This window comes from Lissotriton vulgaris, chromosome 7 (assembly GCF_964263255.1).
Source record: "Lissotriton vulgaris chromosome 7, aLisVul1.2, whole genome shotgun sequence".
In the NCBI taxonomy this organism is placed as follows: Eukaryota; Metazoa; Chordata; class Amphibia; order Caudata; family Salamandridae; genus Lissotriton; species Lissotriton vulgaris.
The window spans coordinates 1,391,173,058-1,391,188,173 of record NC_141695.1 but is presented as its reverse complement, the minus strand read 5'-3'; the positions used below and the strand labels follow the sequence as shown (position 1 = coordinate 1,391,188,173).

General features: G+C 45.2%; 13 non-coding genes across 13 annotated transcripts; 5 read left to right on the top strand and 8 right to left on the bottom strand.

Moving 5' to 3' along the window:
- Positions 1–304: 304 nt before the first annotated feature.
- LOC147705538 (U6 spliceosomal RNA) lies at positions 305–411 on the bottom strand. Its single transcript, XR_015298141.1, has one exon. It is a non-coding gene; the product is annotated as a U6 spliceosomal RNA (small nuclear RNA).
- A 716-nt stretch (positions 412–1,127) lies between these two features.
- TRNAR-ACG (transfer RNA arginine (anticodon ACG)) lies at positions 1,128–1,200 on the top strand. Its single transcript has one exon. It is a non-coding gene; the product is annotated as a tRNA-Arg (tRNA).
- A 1,013-nt stretch (positions 1,201–2,213) lies between these two features.
- On the bottom strand, positions 2,214–2,320 carry LOC147705536 (U6 spliceosomal RNA). The gene has a single exon (XR_015298140.1). It is a non-coding gene; the product is annotated as a U6 spliceosomal RNA (small nuclear RNA).
- Positions 2,321–3,036: 716 nt separating this feature from the next.
- On the top strand, positions 3,037–3,109 carry TRNAR-ACG (transfer RNA arginine (anticodon ACG)). The gene has a single exon. It is a non-coding gene; the product is annotated as a tRNA-Arg (tRNA).
- Positions 3,110–4,121: 1,012 nt separating this feature from the next.
- Positions 4,122–4,228, bottom strand: LOC147705534 (U6 spliceosomal RNA). Its single transcript, XR_015298139.1, has one exon. It is a non-coding gene; the product is annotated as a U6 spliceosomal RNA (small nuclear RNA).
- Positions 4,229–4,946: 718 nt separating this feature from the next.
- Positions 4,947–5,019, top strand: TRNAH-AUG (transfer RNA histidin (anticodon AUG)). The gene has a single exon. It is a non-coding gene; the product is annotated as a tRNA-His (tRNA).
- A 1,013-nt stretch (positions 5,020–6,032) lies between these two features.
- Positions 6,033–6,139, bottom strand: LOC147705532 (U6 spliceosomal RNA). The gene has a single exon (XR_015298138.1). It is a non-coding gene; the product is annotated as a U6 spliceosomal RNA (small nuclear RNA).
- Positions 6,140–7,943: 1,804 nt separating this feature from the next.
- On the bottom strand, positions 7,944–8,050 carry LOC147705531 (U6 spliceosomal RNA). Its single transcript, XR_015298137.1, has one exon. It is a non-coding gene; the product is annotated as a U6 spliceosomal RNA (small nuclear RNA).
- A 1,804-nt stretch (positions 8,051–9,854) lies between these two features.
- On the bottom strand, positions 9,855–9,961 carry LOC147705530 (U6 spliceosomal RNA). Its single transcript, XR_015298136.1, has one exon. It is a non-coding gene; the product is annotated as a U6 spliceosomal RNA (small nuclear RNA).
- Positions 9,962–11,767: 1,806 nt separating this feature from the next.
- On the bottom strand, positions 11,768–11,874 carry LOC147705529 (U6 spliceosomal RNA). Its single transcript, XR_015298299.1, has one exon. It is a non-coding gene; the product is annotated as a U6 spliceosomal RNA (small nuclear RNA).
- A 718-nt stretch (positions 11,875–12,592) lies between these two features.
- On the top strand, positions 12,593–12,665 carry TRNAR-ACG (transfer RNA arginine (anticodon ACG)). The gene has a single exon. It is a non-coding gene; the product is annotated as a tRNA-Arg (tRNA).
- Positions 12,666–13,678: 1,013 nt separating this feature from the next.
- On the bottom strand, positions 13,679–13,785 carry LOC147705527 (U6 spliceosomal RNA). Its single transcript, XR_015298135.1, has one exon. It is a non-coding gene; the product is annotated as a U6 spliceosomal RNA (small nuclear RNA).
- A 718-nt stretch (positions 13,786–14,503) lies between these two features.
- TRNAR-ACG (transfer RNA arginine (anticodon ACG)) lies at positions 14,504–14,576 on the top strand. Its single transcript has one exon. It is a non-coding gene; the product is annotated as a tRNA-Arg (tRNA).
- The last annotated feature ends 540 nt before the right edge of the window (positions 14,577–15,116 follow it).

The window sequence follows — 15,116 nt, the reverse complement described above, 5'->3', positions numbered from 1 at the left end:
CTGCCCTTCTCTTTGTCCTGCTTCCCACAAAGCAACACAACACTGCAGCAGTATAGATTTGGGGGTGGTGAAGAATAATGACAGTGAGGCTAAAAAAGAGAAAGAAAAGTCCCAGAAGTCCTGCAGGCTTCCTTGCTAAATGCAGCTGAACATAGAGCGCACCTTCTTTACTGCAAAGCAAATACATTAAAAATGTTGAGGAGAGACTAATTGAAAAATACATATTACGGGGACAGCACTGGGACCTGCTTTATTTTTTCAATTAGTCTTGAAAACAAAAAAGATTTCTCTCCTAAAAGCTGTTAAAAATATGGAACGCTTCACGAATTTGCGTGTCATCCTTGCGCAGGGGCCATGCTAATCTTCTCTGTATCGTTCCAATTTTAGTATATGTGCTGCCGAAGCGAGCACACTTTATTGATGAACTGGCAATGTTTATAAACTCTCTAAATCTACAGTCTCTAGACATAGGGTGGCCTGGCAGAGATGCTCAGATGGCCAATACGCATTCAAATCTGAGCCAATGGTCAAAAATGTATGAAGAGTAGCAATCCATTATTCTTCACTGCATTTGTGGTCCAAGACTAAACACACCGTAAGTATGCAGATTATGCCAGGTTTGCAAAGGCTCCTGGTTCGGGCTACAGACAAGGAGCATTGTGACGTCACGCTGCCTGTGGAACAGTGATATTAAAGGTGAAACAGCTGCACAGTAGGTTAGGTGAAGGGCTCTGAGAGTGGAAAGGCAGCATGCTTGGATCCCTGGACAAGGTGAGCTTATGATAATGTGTCTGAATGTTCGCCTGTGTTGTAATATTAAACCCCTTATTCTTTTAAACGCCTACTTACTAAGGAGTTCTCAAGCTCAGCCCCACACAGACCTGGAACTGATTATGTTAATGCAAACTATTTAAGAAACTGAGCCTGATCTAAAAGATTTCCTTGGATCTAGGACCATTTCGCCTAGCTTTTAGGTGCTTCCTTCTCCTAAAGTCCTTTGTAAAACTTGGGAAAACCTCACAGAACAGACTTCCAGGAGGTCATATGGGTTTCCTTGTGCCTTCACACACACACACACACACACTTTCTAGCCCACTTAAGGACAAAAGGATGCGTAAGTCTACATAGGGCCAGTGGCGCAATGGATAACGCGTCTGACTACGGATCAGAAGATTGTAGGTTCGACTCCTATCTGGCTCGGTAGGGTTGTAGGTCCCTGTTTGATTATATTCCTGTGGAATTCTTATTTACCTCAGACTTGTTGTAGGTTCAATATTCTCCAGCAGGACTCATCCAGCAGTTGTTCCACAGGTAGAGCGCAAGTAATAGGACCACGGCTAGTTAAACGTTTCCCATTTTCTGCTGGACTCTATGTGATGGCCGTCACGTGGTGTGCTGCTTTTGTATTTCAACATGGGTCCCTGATACTCTTAATTGCGAAAAAGCTTGTTGACAAAAGTGTGTGTGCGCGAGGGTCTGTGGACGTTGGCAGGTGTGTGCACTTGAATGCTTACCCATTTACATGTGTGAGAGGAACAAACCAACTCCCTGTGGGCTGCAGGCTTACAACTGGTAGCCCCAGTAGCCAGGCAGAACCACAGGTAAGGAGAGAGAGAGAAAGTTGGTCCATTATTAGAGAAGGCCCATAAGCATCTTGCACTGCTACCTTCTTCCCCTCTCAGCCACGATCGGCCAAGACCTCTCTATTAGGGTAGAGGGTGAACATTTCTTGGACCTCAGAAACTGAGGGATGTAGACCCAATATGTCCTCCAAGCGCCTAGAGACCTGGTGCCCAATCTGGCATGGTGTTTTTCAGCTTACCCGACCAATCCGGTTGCAAGGTGGACTTTAACAATACTGCTAAAAAGGCACTCCCAGACATCCCTGAGGCCTTCATTTGCATAGGCCCTGCCCTTCTCTTTGTCCTGCTTCCCAAAAAGCAACACAACACTGCAGCAGTATAGATTTGGGGGTGGTGAAGAATAATGACAGTGAGGCTAAAAAAGAGAAAGAAAAGTCCCAGAAGTCCTGCAGGCTTCCTTGCTAAATGCAGCTGAACATAGAGCGCACCTTCTTTACTGCAAAGCAAATACATTAAAAATGTTGAGGAGAGACTAATTGAAAAATACATATCACGGGGACAGCACTGGGACCTGCTTTATTTTTTCAATTAGTCTTGAAAACAAAAAAGATTTCTCTCCTAAAAGCTGTTAAAAATATGGAACGCTTCACGAATTTGCGTGTCATCCTTGCGCAGGGGCCATGCTAATCTTCTCTGTATCGTTCCAATTTTAGTATATGTGCTGCCGAAGCGAGCACACTTTATTGATGAACTGACAATGTTTATAAACTCTCTAAATCTACAGTCTCTAGACATAGGGTGGCCTGGCAGAGATGCTCAGATGGCCAGTACGCATTCAAATCTGAGCCAATGGTCAAAAATGTATGAAGAGTAGCAATCCATTATTCTTCACTGCATTTGTGGTCCAAGACTAAACACACCGTAAGTATGTAGATTATACCAGGTTTGCAAAGGCTCCTGGTTCGGGCTACAGACAAGGAGCATTGTGACGTCACGCTGCCTGTGGAACAGTGATATTAAAGGTGAAACAGCTGCACAGTAGGTTAGGTGAAGGGCTCTGAGAGTGGAAAGGCAGCATGCTTGGGTCCCTGGACAAGGTGAGCTTATGATAATGTGTCTGAATGTTCGCCTGTGTTGTAATATTAAACCCCTTATTGTTGTAAACGCCTACTTACTAAGGAGTTCTCAAGCTCAGCCCCACACAGACCTGGAACTGATTATGTTAATGCAAACTATTTAAGAAACTGAGCCTGATCTAAAAGATTTCCTTGGATCTAGGACCATTTCGCCTAGCTTTTAGGTGCTTCCTTCTCCTAAAGTCCTTTGTAAAACTTGGGAAAACCTCACAGAACAGACTTCCAGGAGGTCAGATGGGTTTCCTTGTGCCTTCACACACACACACACACACACTTTCTAGCCCACTTAAGGACAAAAGGATGCATAAGTCTACATAGGGCCAGTGGCGCAATGGATAACGCGTCTGACTACGGATCAGAAGATTGTAGGTTCGACTCCTATCTGGCTCGGAAGGGTTGTAGGTCCCTGTTTGATTATATTCCTGTGGAATTCTCATTTACCTCAGACTTGTTGTAGGTTCAATATTCTCCAGCAGGACTCATCCAGCAGTTGTTCCACGGTAGAGCGCAAGTAATAGGACCACAGCTAGTTAAACGTTTCCCATTTGCTGCTGGACTCTATGTGATGGCCGTCACGTGGTGTGCTGCTTTTGTATTTCAACATGGGTCCCTGATACTCTTAATTGCGAAAAAGCTTGTTGACAAAAGTGTGTGTGCGCGAGGGTCTGTGGACGTAGGCAGGTGTGTGCACTTGAATGCTTACCCATTTACATGTGTGAGAGGAACAAACCAACTCCCTGTGGGCTGCCGGCTTACAACTGGTAGCCCCAGTAGCCAGGCAGAACCACAGGTAAGGAGAGAGAGAGAAAGTTGGTCCATTATTAGAGAAGGCCCATAAGCATCTTGCACTGCTACCTTCTTCCCCTCTCAGCCACGATCGGCCAAGACCTCTCTATTAGGGTAGAGGGTGAACATTTCTTGGACCTCAGAAACTGAGGGATGTAGACCCAATATGTCCTCCAAGCGCCTAGAGACCTGGTGCCCAATCTGGCATGGTGTTTTTCAGCTTACCCGACCAATCCGGTTGCAAGGTGGACTTTAACAATACTGCTAAAAAGGCACTCCCAGACATCCCTGAGGCCTTCATTTGCATAGGCCCTGCCCTTCTCTTTGTCCTGCTTCCCACAAAGCAACACAACACTGCAGCAGTATAGATTTGGGGGTGGTGAAGAATAATGACAGTGAGGCTAAAAAAGAGAAAGAAAAGTCCCAGAAGTCCTGCAGGCTTCCTTGCTAAATGCAGCTGAACATAGAGCGCACCTTCTTTACTGCAAAGCAAATACATTAAAAATGTTGAGGAGAGACTAATTGAAAAATACATATTACGGGGACAGCACTGGGACCTGCTTTATTTTTTCAATTAGTCTTGAAAACAAAAAAGATTTCTCTCCTAAAAGCTGTTAAAAATATGGAACGCTTCACGAATTTGCGTGTCATCCTTGCGCAGGGGCCATGCTAATCTTCTCTGTATCGTTCCAATTTTAGTATATGTGCTGCCGAAGCGAGCACACTTTATTGATGAACTGGCAATGTTTATAAACTCTCTAAATCTACAGTCTCTAGACATAGGGTGGCCTGGCAGAGATGCTCAGATGGCCAATACGCATTCAAATCTGAGCCAATGGTCAAAAATGTATGAAGAGTAGCAATCCATTATTCTTCACTGCATTTGTGGTCCAAGACTAAACACACCGTAAGTATGTAGATTATGCCAGGTTTGCAAAGGCTCCTGGTTCGGGCTACAGACAAGGAGCATTGTGACGTCACGCTGCCTGTGGAACAGTGATATTAAAGGTGAAACAGCTGCACAGTAGGTTAGGTGAAGGGCTCTGAGAGTGGAAAGGCAGCATGCTTGGATCCCTGGACAAGGTGAGCTTATGATAATGTGTCTGAATGTTCGCCTGTGTTGTAATATTAAACCCCTTATTCTTTTAAACGCCTACTTACTAAGGAGTTCTCAAGCTCAGCCCCACACAGACCTGGAACTGATTATGTTAATGCAAACTATTTAAGAAACTGAGCCTGATCTAAAAGATTTCCTTGGATCTAGGACCATTTCGCCTAGCTTTTAGGTGCTTCCTTCTCCTAAAGTCCTTTGTAAAACTTGGGAAAACCTCACAGAACAGACTTCCAGGAGGTCAGATGGGTTTCCTTGTGCCTTCACACACACACACACACACACACTTTCTAGCCCACTTAAGGACAAAAGGATGCGTAAGTCTACATAGGGCCAGTGGCGCAATGGATAACGCGTCTGACTATGGATCAGAAGATTGTAGGTTCGACTCCTATCTGGCTCGGAAGGGTTGTAGGTCACTGTTTGATTATATTCCTGTGGAATTCTTATTTACCTCAGACTTGTTGTAGGTTCAATATTCTCCAGCAGGACTCATCCAGCAGTTGTTCCACAGGTAGAGCGCAAGTAATAGGACCACGGCTAGTTAAACGTTTCCCATTTGCTGCTGGACTCTATGTGATGGCCGTCACGTGGTGTGCTGCTTTTGTATTTCAACATGGGTCCCTGATACTCTTAATTGCGAAAAAGCTTGTTGACAAAAGTGTGTGTGCGCGAGGGTCTGTGGACGTAGGCAGGTGTGTGCACTTGAATGCTTACCCATTTACATGTGTGAGAGGAACAAACCAACTCCCTGTGGGCTGCAGGCTTACAACTGGTAGCCCCAGTAGCCAGGCAGAACCACAGGTAAGGAGAGAGAGAGAAAGTTGGTCCATTATTAGAGAAGGCCCATAAGCATCTTGCACTGCTACCTTCTTCCCCTCTCGGCCACGATCGGCCAAGACCTCTCTATTAGGGTAGAGGGTGAACATTTCTTGGACCTCAGAAACTGAGGGATGTAGACCCAATATGTCCTCCAAGCGCCTAGAGACCTGGTGCCCAATCTGGCATGATGTTTTTCAGCTTACCCGACCAATCCGGTTGCAAGGTGGACTTTAACAATACTGCTAAAAAGGCACTCCCAGACATCCCTGAGGCCTTCATTTGCATAGGCCCTGCCCTTCTCTTTGTCCTGCTTCCCACAAAGCAACACAACACTGCAGCAGTATAGATTTGGGGGTGGTGAAGAATAATGACAGTGAGGCTAAAAAAGAGAAAGAAAAGTCCCAGAAGTCCTGCAGGCTTCTTTGCTAAATGCAGCTGAACATAGAGCGCACCTTCTTTACTGCAAAGCAAATACATTAAAAATGTTGAGGAGAGACTAATTGAAAAATACATATTACGGGGACAGCACTGGGACCTGCTTTATTTTTTCAATTAGTCTTGAAAACAAAAAAGATTTCTCTCCTAAAAGCTGTTAAAAATATGGAACGCTTCACGAATTTGCGTGTCATCCTTGCGCAGGGGCCATGCTAATCTTCTCTGTATCGTTCCAATTTTAGTATATGTGCTGCCGAAGCGAGCACACTTTATTGATGAACTGGCAATGTTTATAAACTCTCTAAATCTACAGTCTCTAGACATAGGGTGGCCTGGCAGAGATGCTCAGATGGCCAATACGCATTCAAATCTGAGCCAATGGTCAAAAATGTATGAAGAGTAGCAATCCATTATTCTTCACTGCATTTGTGGTCCAAGACTAAACACACCGTAAGTATGTAGATTATGCCAGGTTTGCAAAGGCTCCTGGTTCGGGCTACAGACAAGGAGCATTGTGACGTCACGCTGCCTGTGGAACAGTGATATTAAAGGTGAAACAGCTGCACAGTAGGTTAGGTGAAGGGCTCTGAGAGTGGAAAGGCAGCATGCTTGGGTCCCTGGACAAGGTGAGCTTATGATAATGTGTCTGAATGTTCGCCTGTGTTGTAATATTAAACCCCTTATTCTTTTAAACGCCTACTTACTAAGGAGTTCTCAAGCTCAGCCCCACACAGACCTGGAACTGATTATGTTAATGCAAACTATTTAAGAAACTGAGCCTGATCTAAAAGATTTCCTTGGATCTAGGACCATTTCGCCTAGCTTTTAGGTGCTTCCTTCTCCTAAAGTCCTTTGTAAAACTTGGGAAAACCTCACAGAACAGACTTCCAGGAGGTCAGATGGGTTTCCTTGTGCCTTCACACACACACACACACACACACTTTCTAGCCCACTTAAGGACAAAAGGATGCGTAAGTCTACATAGGGCCAGTGGCGCAATGGATAACGCGTCTGACTACGGATCAGAAGATTGTAGGTTCGACTCCTATCTGGCTTGGAAGGGTTGTAGGTCACTGTTTGATTATATTCCTGTGGAATTCTTATTTACCTCAGACTTGTTGTAGGTTCAATATTCTCCAGCAGGACTCATCCAGCCGTTGTTCCACAGGTAGAGCGCAAGTAATAGGACCACGGCTAGTTAAACGTTTCCCATTTGCTGCTGGACTCTATGTGATGGCCGTCACGTGGTGTGCTGCTTTTGTATTTCAACATGGGTCCCTGATACTCTTAATTGCGAAAAATCTTGTTGACAAAAGTGTGTGTGCGCGAGGGTCTGTGGACGTAGGCAGGTGTGTGCACTTGAATGCTTACCCATTTACATGTGTGAGAGGAACAAACCAACTCCCTGTGGGCTGCAGGCTTACAACTGGTAGCCCCAGTAGCCAGGCAGAACCACAGGTAAGGAGAGAGAGAGAAAGTTGGTCCATTATTAAAGAAGGCCCATAAGCATCTTGCACTGCTACCTTCTTCCCCTCTCAGCCACGATCGGCCAAGACCTCTCTATTAGGGTAGAGGGTGAACATTTCTTGGACCTCAGAAACTGAGGGATGTAGACCCAATATGTCCTCCAAGCGCCTAGAGACCTGGTGCCCAATCTGGCATGGTGTTTTTCAGCTTACCCGACCAATCCGGTTGCAAGGTGGACTTTAACAATACTGCTAAAAAGGCACTCCCAGACATCCCTGAGGCCTTCATTTGCATAGGCCCTGCCCTTCTCTTTGTCCTGCTTCCCACAAAGCAACACAACACTGCAGCAGTATAGATTTGGGGGTGGTGAAGAATAATGACAGTGAGGCTAAAAAAGAGAAAGAAAAGTCCCAGAAGTCCTGCAGGCTTCCTTGCTAAATGCAGCTGAACATAGAGCGCACCTTCTTTACTGCAAAGCAAATACATTAAAAATGTTGAGGAGAGACTAATTGAAAAATACATATTACGGGGACAGCACTGGGACCTGCTTTATTTTTTCAATTAGTCTTGAAAACAAAAAAGATTTCTCTCCTAAAAGCTGTTAAAAATATGGAACGCTTCACGAATTTGCGTGTCATCCTTGCGCAGGGGCCATGCTAATCTTCTCTGTATCGTTCCAATTTTAGTATATGTGCTGCCGAAGCGAGCACACTTTATTGATGAACTGACAATGTTTATAAACTCTCTAAATCTACAGTCTCTAGACATAGGGTGGCCTGGCAGAGATGCTCAGATGGCCAATACGCATTCAAATCTGAGCCAATGGTCAAAAATGTATGAAGAGTAGCAATCCATTATTCTTCACTGCATTTGTGGTCCAAGACTAAACACACCGTAAGTATGTAGATTATGCCAGGTTTGCAAAGGCTCCTGGTTCGGGCTACAGACAAGGAGCATTGTGACGTCACGCTGCCTGTGGAACAGTGATATTAAAGATGAAACAGCTGCACAGTAGGTTAGGTGAAGGGCTCTGAGAGTGGAAAGGCAGCATGCTTGGGTCCCTGGACAAGGTGAGCTTATGATAATGTGTCTGAATGTTCGCCTGTGTTGTAATATTAAACCCCTTATTCTTTTAAACGCCTACTTACTAAGGAGTTCTCAAGCTCAGCCCCACACAGACCTGGAACTGATTATGTTAATGCAAACTATTTAAGAAACTGAGCCTGATCTAAAAGATTTCCTTGGATCTAGGACCATTTCGCCTAGCTTTTAGGTGCTTCCTTCTCCTAAAGTCCTTTGTAAAACTTGGGAAAACCTCACAGAACAGACTTCCAGGAGGTCAGATGGGTTTCCTTGTGCCTTCACACACACACACACACACACACTTTCTAGCCCACTTAAGGACAAAAGGATGCGTAAGTCTACATAGGGCCAGTGGAGCAATGGATAACGCGTCTGACTATGGATCAGAAGATTGTAGGTTCGACTCCTATCTGGCTCGGAAGGGTTGTAGGTCACTGTTTGATTATATTCCTGTGGAATTCTTATTTACCTCAGACTTGTTGTAGGTTCAATATTCTCCAGCAGGACTCATCCAGCAGTTGTTCCACAGGTAGAGCGCAAGTAATAGGACCACGGCTAGTTAAACGTTTCCCATTTGCTGCTGGACTCTATGTGATGGCCGTCACGTGGTGTGCTGCTTTTGTATTTCAACATGGGTCCCTGATACTCTTAATTGCGAAAAAGCTTGTTGACAAAAGTGTGTGTGCGCGAGGGTCTGTGGACGTAGGCAGGTGTGTGCACTTGAATGCTTACCCATTTACATGTGTGAGAGGAACAAACCAACTCCCTGTGGGCTGCAGGCTTACAACTGGTAGCCCCAGTAGCCAGGCAGAACCACAGGTAAGGAGAGAGAGAGAAAGTTGGTCCATTATTAGAGAAGGCCCATAAGCATCTTGCACTGCTACCTTCTTCCCCTCTCGGCCACGATCGGCCAAGACCTCTCTATTAGGGTAGAGGGTGAACATTTCTTGGACCTCAGAAACTGAGGGATGTAGACCCAATATGTCCTCCAAGCGCCTAGAGACCTGGTGCCCAATCTGGCATGGTGTTTTTCAGCTTACCCGACCAATCCGGTTGCAAGGTGGACTTTAACAATACTGCTAAAAAGGCACTCCCAGACATCCCTGAGGCCTTCATTTGCATAGGCCCTGCCCTTCTCTTTGTCCTGCTTCCCACAAAGCAACACAACACTGCAGCAGTATAGATTTGGGGGTGGTGAAGAATAATGACAGTGAGGCTAAAAAAGAGAAAGAAAAGTCCCAGAAGTCCTGCAGGCTTCTTTGCTAAATGCAGCTGAACATAGAGCGCACCTTCTTTACTGCAAAGCAAATACATTAAAAATGTTGAGGAGAGACTAATTGAAAAATACATATTACGGGGACAGCACTGGGACCTGCTTTATTTTTTCAATTAGTCTTGAAAACAAAAAAGATTTCTCTCCTAAAAGCTGTTAAAAATATGGAACGCTTCACGAATTTGCGTGTCATCCTTGCGCAGGGGCCATGCTAATCTTCTCTGTATCGTTCCAATTTTAGTATATGTGCTGCCGAAGCGAGCACACTTTATTGATGAACTGGCAATGTTTATAAACTCTCTAAATCTACAGTCTCTAGACATAGGGTGGCCTGGCAGAGATGCTCAGATGGCCAATACGCATTCAAATCTGAGCCAATGGTCAAAAATGTATGAAGAGTAGCAATCCATTATTACTCACTGCATTTGTGGTCCAAGACTAAACACACCGTAAGTATGTAGATTATGCCAGGTTTGCAAAGGCTCCTGGTTCGGGCTACAGACAAGGAGCATTGTGACGTCACGCTGCCTGTGGAACAGTGATATTAAAGGTGAAACAGCTGCACAGTAGGTTAGGTGAAGGGCTCTGAGAGTGGAAAGGCAGCATGCTTGGATCCCTGGACAAGGTGAGCTTATGATAATGTGTCTGAATGTTCGCCTGTGTTGTAATATTAAACCCCTTATTCTTTTACACGCCTACTTACTAAGGAGTTCTCAAGCTCAGCCCCACACAGACCTGGAACTGATTATGTTAATACAAACTATTTAAGAAACTGAGCCTGATCTAAAAGATTTCCTTGGATCTAGGACCATTTCGCCTAGCTTTTAGGTGCTTCCTTCTCCTAAAGTCCTTTGTAAAACTTGGGAAAACCTCACAGAACAGACTTCCAGGAGGTCAGATGGGTTTCCTTGTGCCTTCACACACACACACACACACACACACTTTCTAGCCCACTTAAGGACAAAAGGATGCGTAAGTCTACATAGGGCCAGTGGCGCAATGGATAAAGCGTCTGACTACGGATCAGAAGATTGTAGGTTCGACTCCTATCTGGCTCGGAAGGGTTGTAGGTCCCTGTTTGATTATATTCCTGTGGAATTCTTATTTACCTCAGACTTGTTGTAGGTTCAATATTCTCCAGCAGGACTCATCCAGCAGTTGTTCCACAGGTAGAGCGCAAGTAATAGGACCACGGCTAGTTAAACGTTTCCCATTTGCTGCTGGACTCTATGTGATGGCCGTCACGTGGTGTGCTGCTTTTGTATTTCAACATGGGTCCCTGATACTCTTAATTGCGAAAAAGCTTGTTGACAAAAGTGTGTGTGCGCGAGGGTCTGTGGACGTAGGCAGGTGTGTGCACTTGAATACTTACCCATTTACATGTGTGAGAGGAACAAACCAACTCCCTGTGGGCTGCAGGCTTACAACTGGTAGCCCCAGTAGACAGGCAGAACCACAGATAAGGAGAGAGAGAGAAAGTTGGTCCATTATTAGAGAAGGCCCACAAGCATCTTGCACTGCTACCTTCTTCCCCTCTCAGCCACGATCGGCCAAGACCTCTCTATTAGGGTAGAGGGTGAACATTTCTTGGACCTCAGAAACTGAGGGATGTAGACCCAATATGTCCTCCAAGCGCCTAGAGACCTGGTGCCCAATCTGGCATGGTGTTTTTCAGCTTACCCGACCAATCCGGTTGCAAGGTGGACTTTAACAATACTGCTAAAAAGGCACTCCCAGACATCCCTGAGGCCTTCATTTGCATAGGCCCTGCCCTTCTCTTTGTCCTGCTTCCCACAAAGCAACACAACACTGCAGCAGTATAGATTTGGCGGTGGTGAAGAATAATGACAGTGAAGCTAAAAAAGAGAAAGAAAAGTCCCAGAAGTCCTGCAGGCTTCCTTGCTAAATGCAGCTGAACATAGAGCGCACCTTCTTTACTGCAAAGCAAATACATAAAAAATGTTGAGGAGAGACTAATTGAAAAATACATATCACGGGGACAGCACTGGGACCTGCTTTATTTTTTCAATTAGTCTTGAAAACAAAAAAGATTTCTCTCCTAAAAGCTGTTAAAAATATGGAACGCTTCACGAATTTGAGTGTCATCCTTGCGCAGGGGCCATGCTAATCTTCTCTGTATCGTTCCAATTTTAGTATATGTGCTGCCGAAGCGAGCACACTTTATTGATGAACTGACAATGTTTATAAACTCTCTAAATCTACAGTCTCTAGACATAGGGTGGCCTGGCAGAGATGCTCAGATGGCCAGTACGCATTCAAATCTGAGCCAATGGTCAAAAATGTTTGAAGAGTAGCAATCCATTATTCTTCACTGCATTTGTGGTCCAAGATTAAACACACCGTAAGTATGTAGATTATACCAGGTTTGCAAAGGCTCCTGGTTCGGGCTACAGACAAGGAGCATTGTGACGTCACGCTGCCTGTGGAACAGTGATATTAAAGGTGAAACAGCTGCACAGTAGGTTAGGTGAAGGGCTCTGAGAGTGGAAAGGCAGCATGCTTGGGTCCCTGGACAAGGTGAGCTTATGATAATGTGTCTGAATGTTCGCCTGTGTTGTAATATTAAACCCCTTATTCTTTTAAACGCCTACTTACTAAGGAGTTCTCAAGCTCAGCCCCACACAGACCTGGAACTGATTATGTTAATGCAAACTATTTAAGAAACTGAGCCTGATCTAAAAGATTTCCTTGGATCTAGGACCATTTCGCCTAGCTTTTAGGTGCTTCCTTCTCCTAAAGTCCTTTGTAAAACTTGGGAAAACCTCACAGAACAGACTTCCAGGAGGTCAGATGGGTTTCCTTGTGCCTTCACACACACACACACACACACACTTTCTAGCCCACTTAAGGACAAAAGGATGCGTAAGTCTACATAGGGCCAGTGGCGCAATGGATAACGCGTCTGACTACGGATCAGAAGATTGTAGGTTCGACTCCTATCTGGCTCGGAAGGGTTGTAGGTCCCTGTTTGATTATATTCCTGTGGAATTCTTATTTACCTCAGACTTGTTGTAGGTTCAATATTCTCCAGCAGGACTCATCCAGCAGTTGTTCCACAGGTAGAGCGCAAGTAATAGGACCACAGCTAGTTAAACGTTTCCCATTTGCTGCTGGACTCTATGTGATGGCCGTCACGTGGTGTGCTGCTTTTGTATTTCAACATGGGTCCCTGATACTCTTAATTGCGAAAAAGCTTGTTGACAAAAGTGTGTGTGCGCGAGGGTCTGTGGACGTAGGCAGGTGTGTGCACTTGAATGCTTACCCATTTACATGTGTGAGAGGAACAAACCAACTCCCTGTGGGCTGCAGGCTTACAACTGGTAGCCCCAGTAGCCAGGCAGAACCACAGGTAAGGGGAGAGAGAGAAAGTTGGTCCATTATTAGAGAAGGCCCATAAGCATCTTGCACTGCTACCTTCTTCCCCTCTCAGCCACGATCGGCCAAGACCTCTCTATTAGGGTAGAGGGTGAACATTTCTTGGACCTCAGAAACTGAGGGATGTAGACCCAATATGTCCTCCAAGCGCCTAGAGACCTGGTGCCCAATCTGGCATGGTGTTTTTCAGCTTACCCTACCAATCCGGTTGCAAGGTGGACTTTAACAATACTGCTAAAAAGGCACTCCCAGACATCCCTGAGGCCTTCATTTGCATAGGCCCTGCCCTTCTCTTTGTCCTGCTTCCCACGAAGCAACACAACACTGCAGCAGTATAGATTTGGGGGTGGTGAAGAATAATGACAGTGAGGCTAAAAAAGAGAAAGAAAAGTCCCAGAAGTCCTGCAGGCTTCCTTGCTAAATGCAGCTGAACATAGAGCGCACCTTCTTTACTGCAAAGCAAATACATTAAAAATGTTGAGGAGAGACTAATTGAAAAATACATATCACGGGGACAGCACTGGGACCTGCTTTATTTTTTCAATTAGTCTTGAAAACAAAAAAGATTTCTCTCCTAAAAGCTGTTAAAAATATGGAACGCTTCACGAATTTGCGTGTCATCCTTGCGCAGGGGCCATGCTAATCTTCTCTGTATCGTTCCAATTTTAGTATATGTGCTGCCGAAGCGAGCACACTTTATTGATGAACTGACAATGTTTATAAACTCTCTAAATCTACAGTCTCTAGACATAGGGTGGCCTGGCAGAGATGCTCAGATGGCCAGTACGCATTCAAATCTGAGCCAATGGTCAAAAATGTATGAAGAGTAGCAATCCATTATTCTTCACTGCATTTGTGGTCCAAGACTAAACACACCGTAAGTATGTAGATTATACCAGGTTTGCAAAGGCTCCTGGTTCGGGCTACAGACAAGGAGCATTGTGACCTCACGCTGCCTGTGGAACAGTGATATTAAAGGTGAAACAGCTGCACAGTAGGTTAGGTGAAGGGCTCTGAGAGTGGAAAGGCAGCATGCTTGGATCCCTGGACAAGGTGAGCTTATGATAATGTGTCTGAATGTTCGCCTGTGTTGTAATATTAAACCCCTTATTCTTTTAAACGCATACTTACTAAGGAGTTCTCAAGCTCAGCCCCACACAGACCTGGAACTGATTATGTTAATGCAAACTATTTAAGAAACTGAGCCTGATCTAAAAGATTTCCTTGGATCTAGGACCATTTCGCCTAGCTTTTAGGTGCTTCCTTCTCCTAAAGTCCTTTGTAAAACTTGGGAAAACCTCACAGAACAGACTTCCAGGAGGTCAGATGGGTTTCCTTGTGCCTTCACACACACACACACACACACACTTTCTAGCCCACTTAAGGACAAAAGGATGCATAAGTCTACATAGGGCCAGTGGCGCAATGGATAACGCGTCTGACTACGGATCAGAAGATTGTAGGTTCGACTCCTATCTGGCTCGGAAGGGTTGTAGGTCCCTGTTTGATTATATTCCTGTGGAATTCTTATTTACCTCAGACTTGTTGTAGGTTCAATATTCTCCAGCAGGACTCATCCAGCAGTTGTTCCACAGGTAGAGCGCAAGTAATAGGACCACGGCTAGTTAAACGTTTTCCATTTGCTGCTGGACTCTATGTGATGGCCGTCACGTGGTGTGCTGCTTTTGTATTTCAACATGGGTCCCTGATACTCTTAATTGCGAAAAAGCTTGTTGACAAAAGTGTGTGTGCGCAAGGGTCTGTGGACGTAGGCAGGTGTGTGCACTTGAAATGCTTACCCATTTACATGTGTGAGAGGAACAAACCAACTCCCTGTGGGCTGCAGGCTTACAACTGGTAGCCCCAGTAGCCAGGCAGAACCACAGGTAAGGAGAGAGAGAAAAAGTTGGTCCATTATTAGAGAAGGCCCATAAGCATCTTGCACTGCTACCTTCTTCCCCTCTCAGCCACGATCGGCCAAGACCTCTCTATTAGGGTAGAGGGTGAACATTTCTTGGACCTCA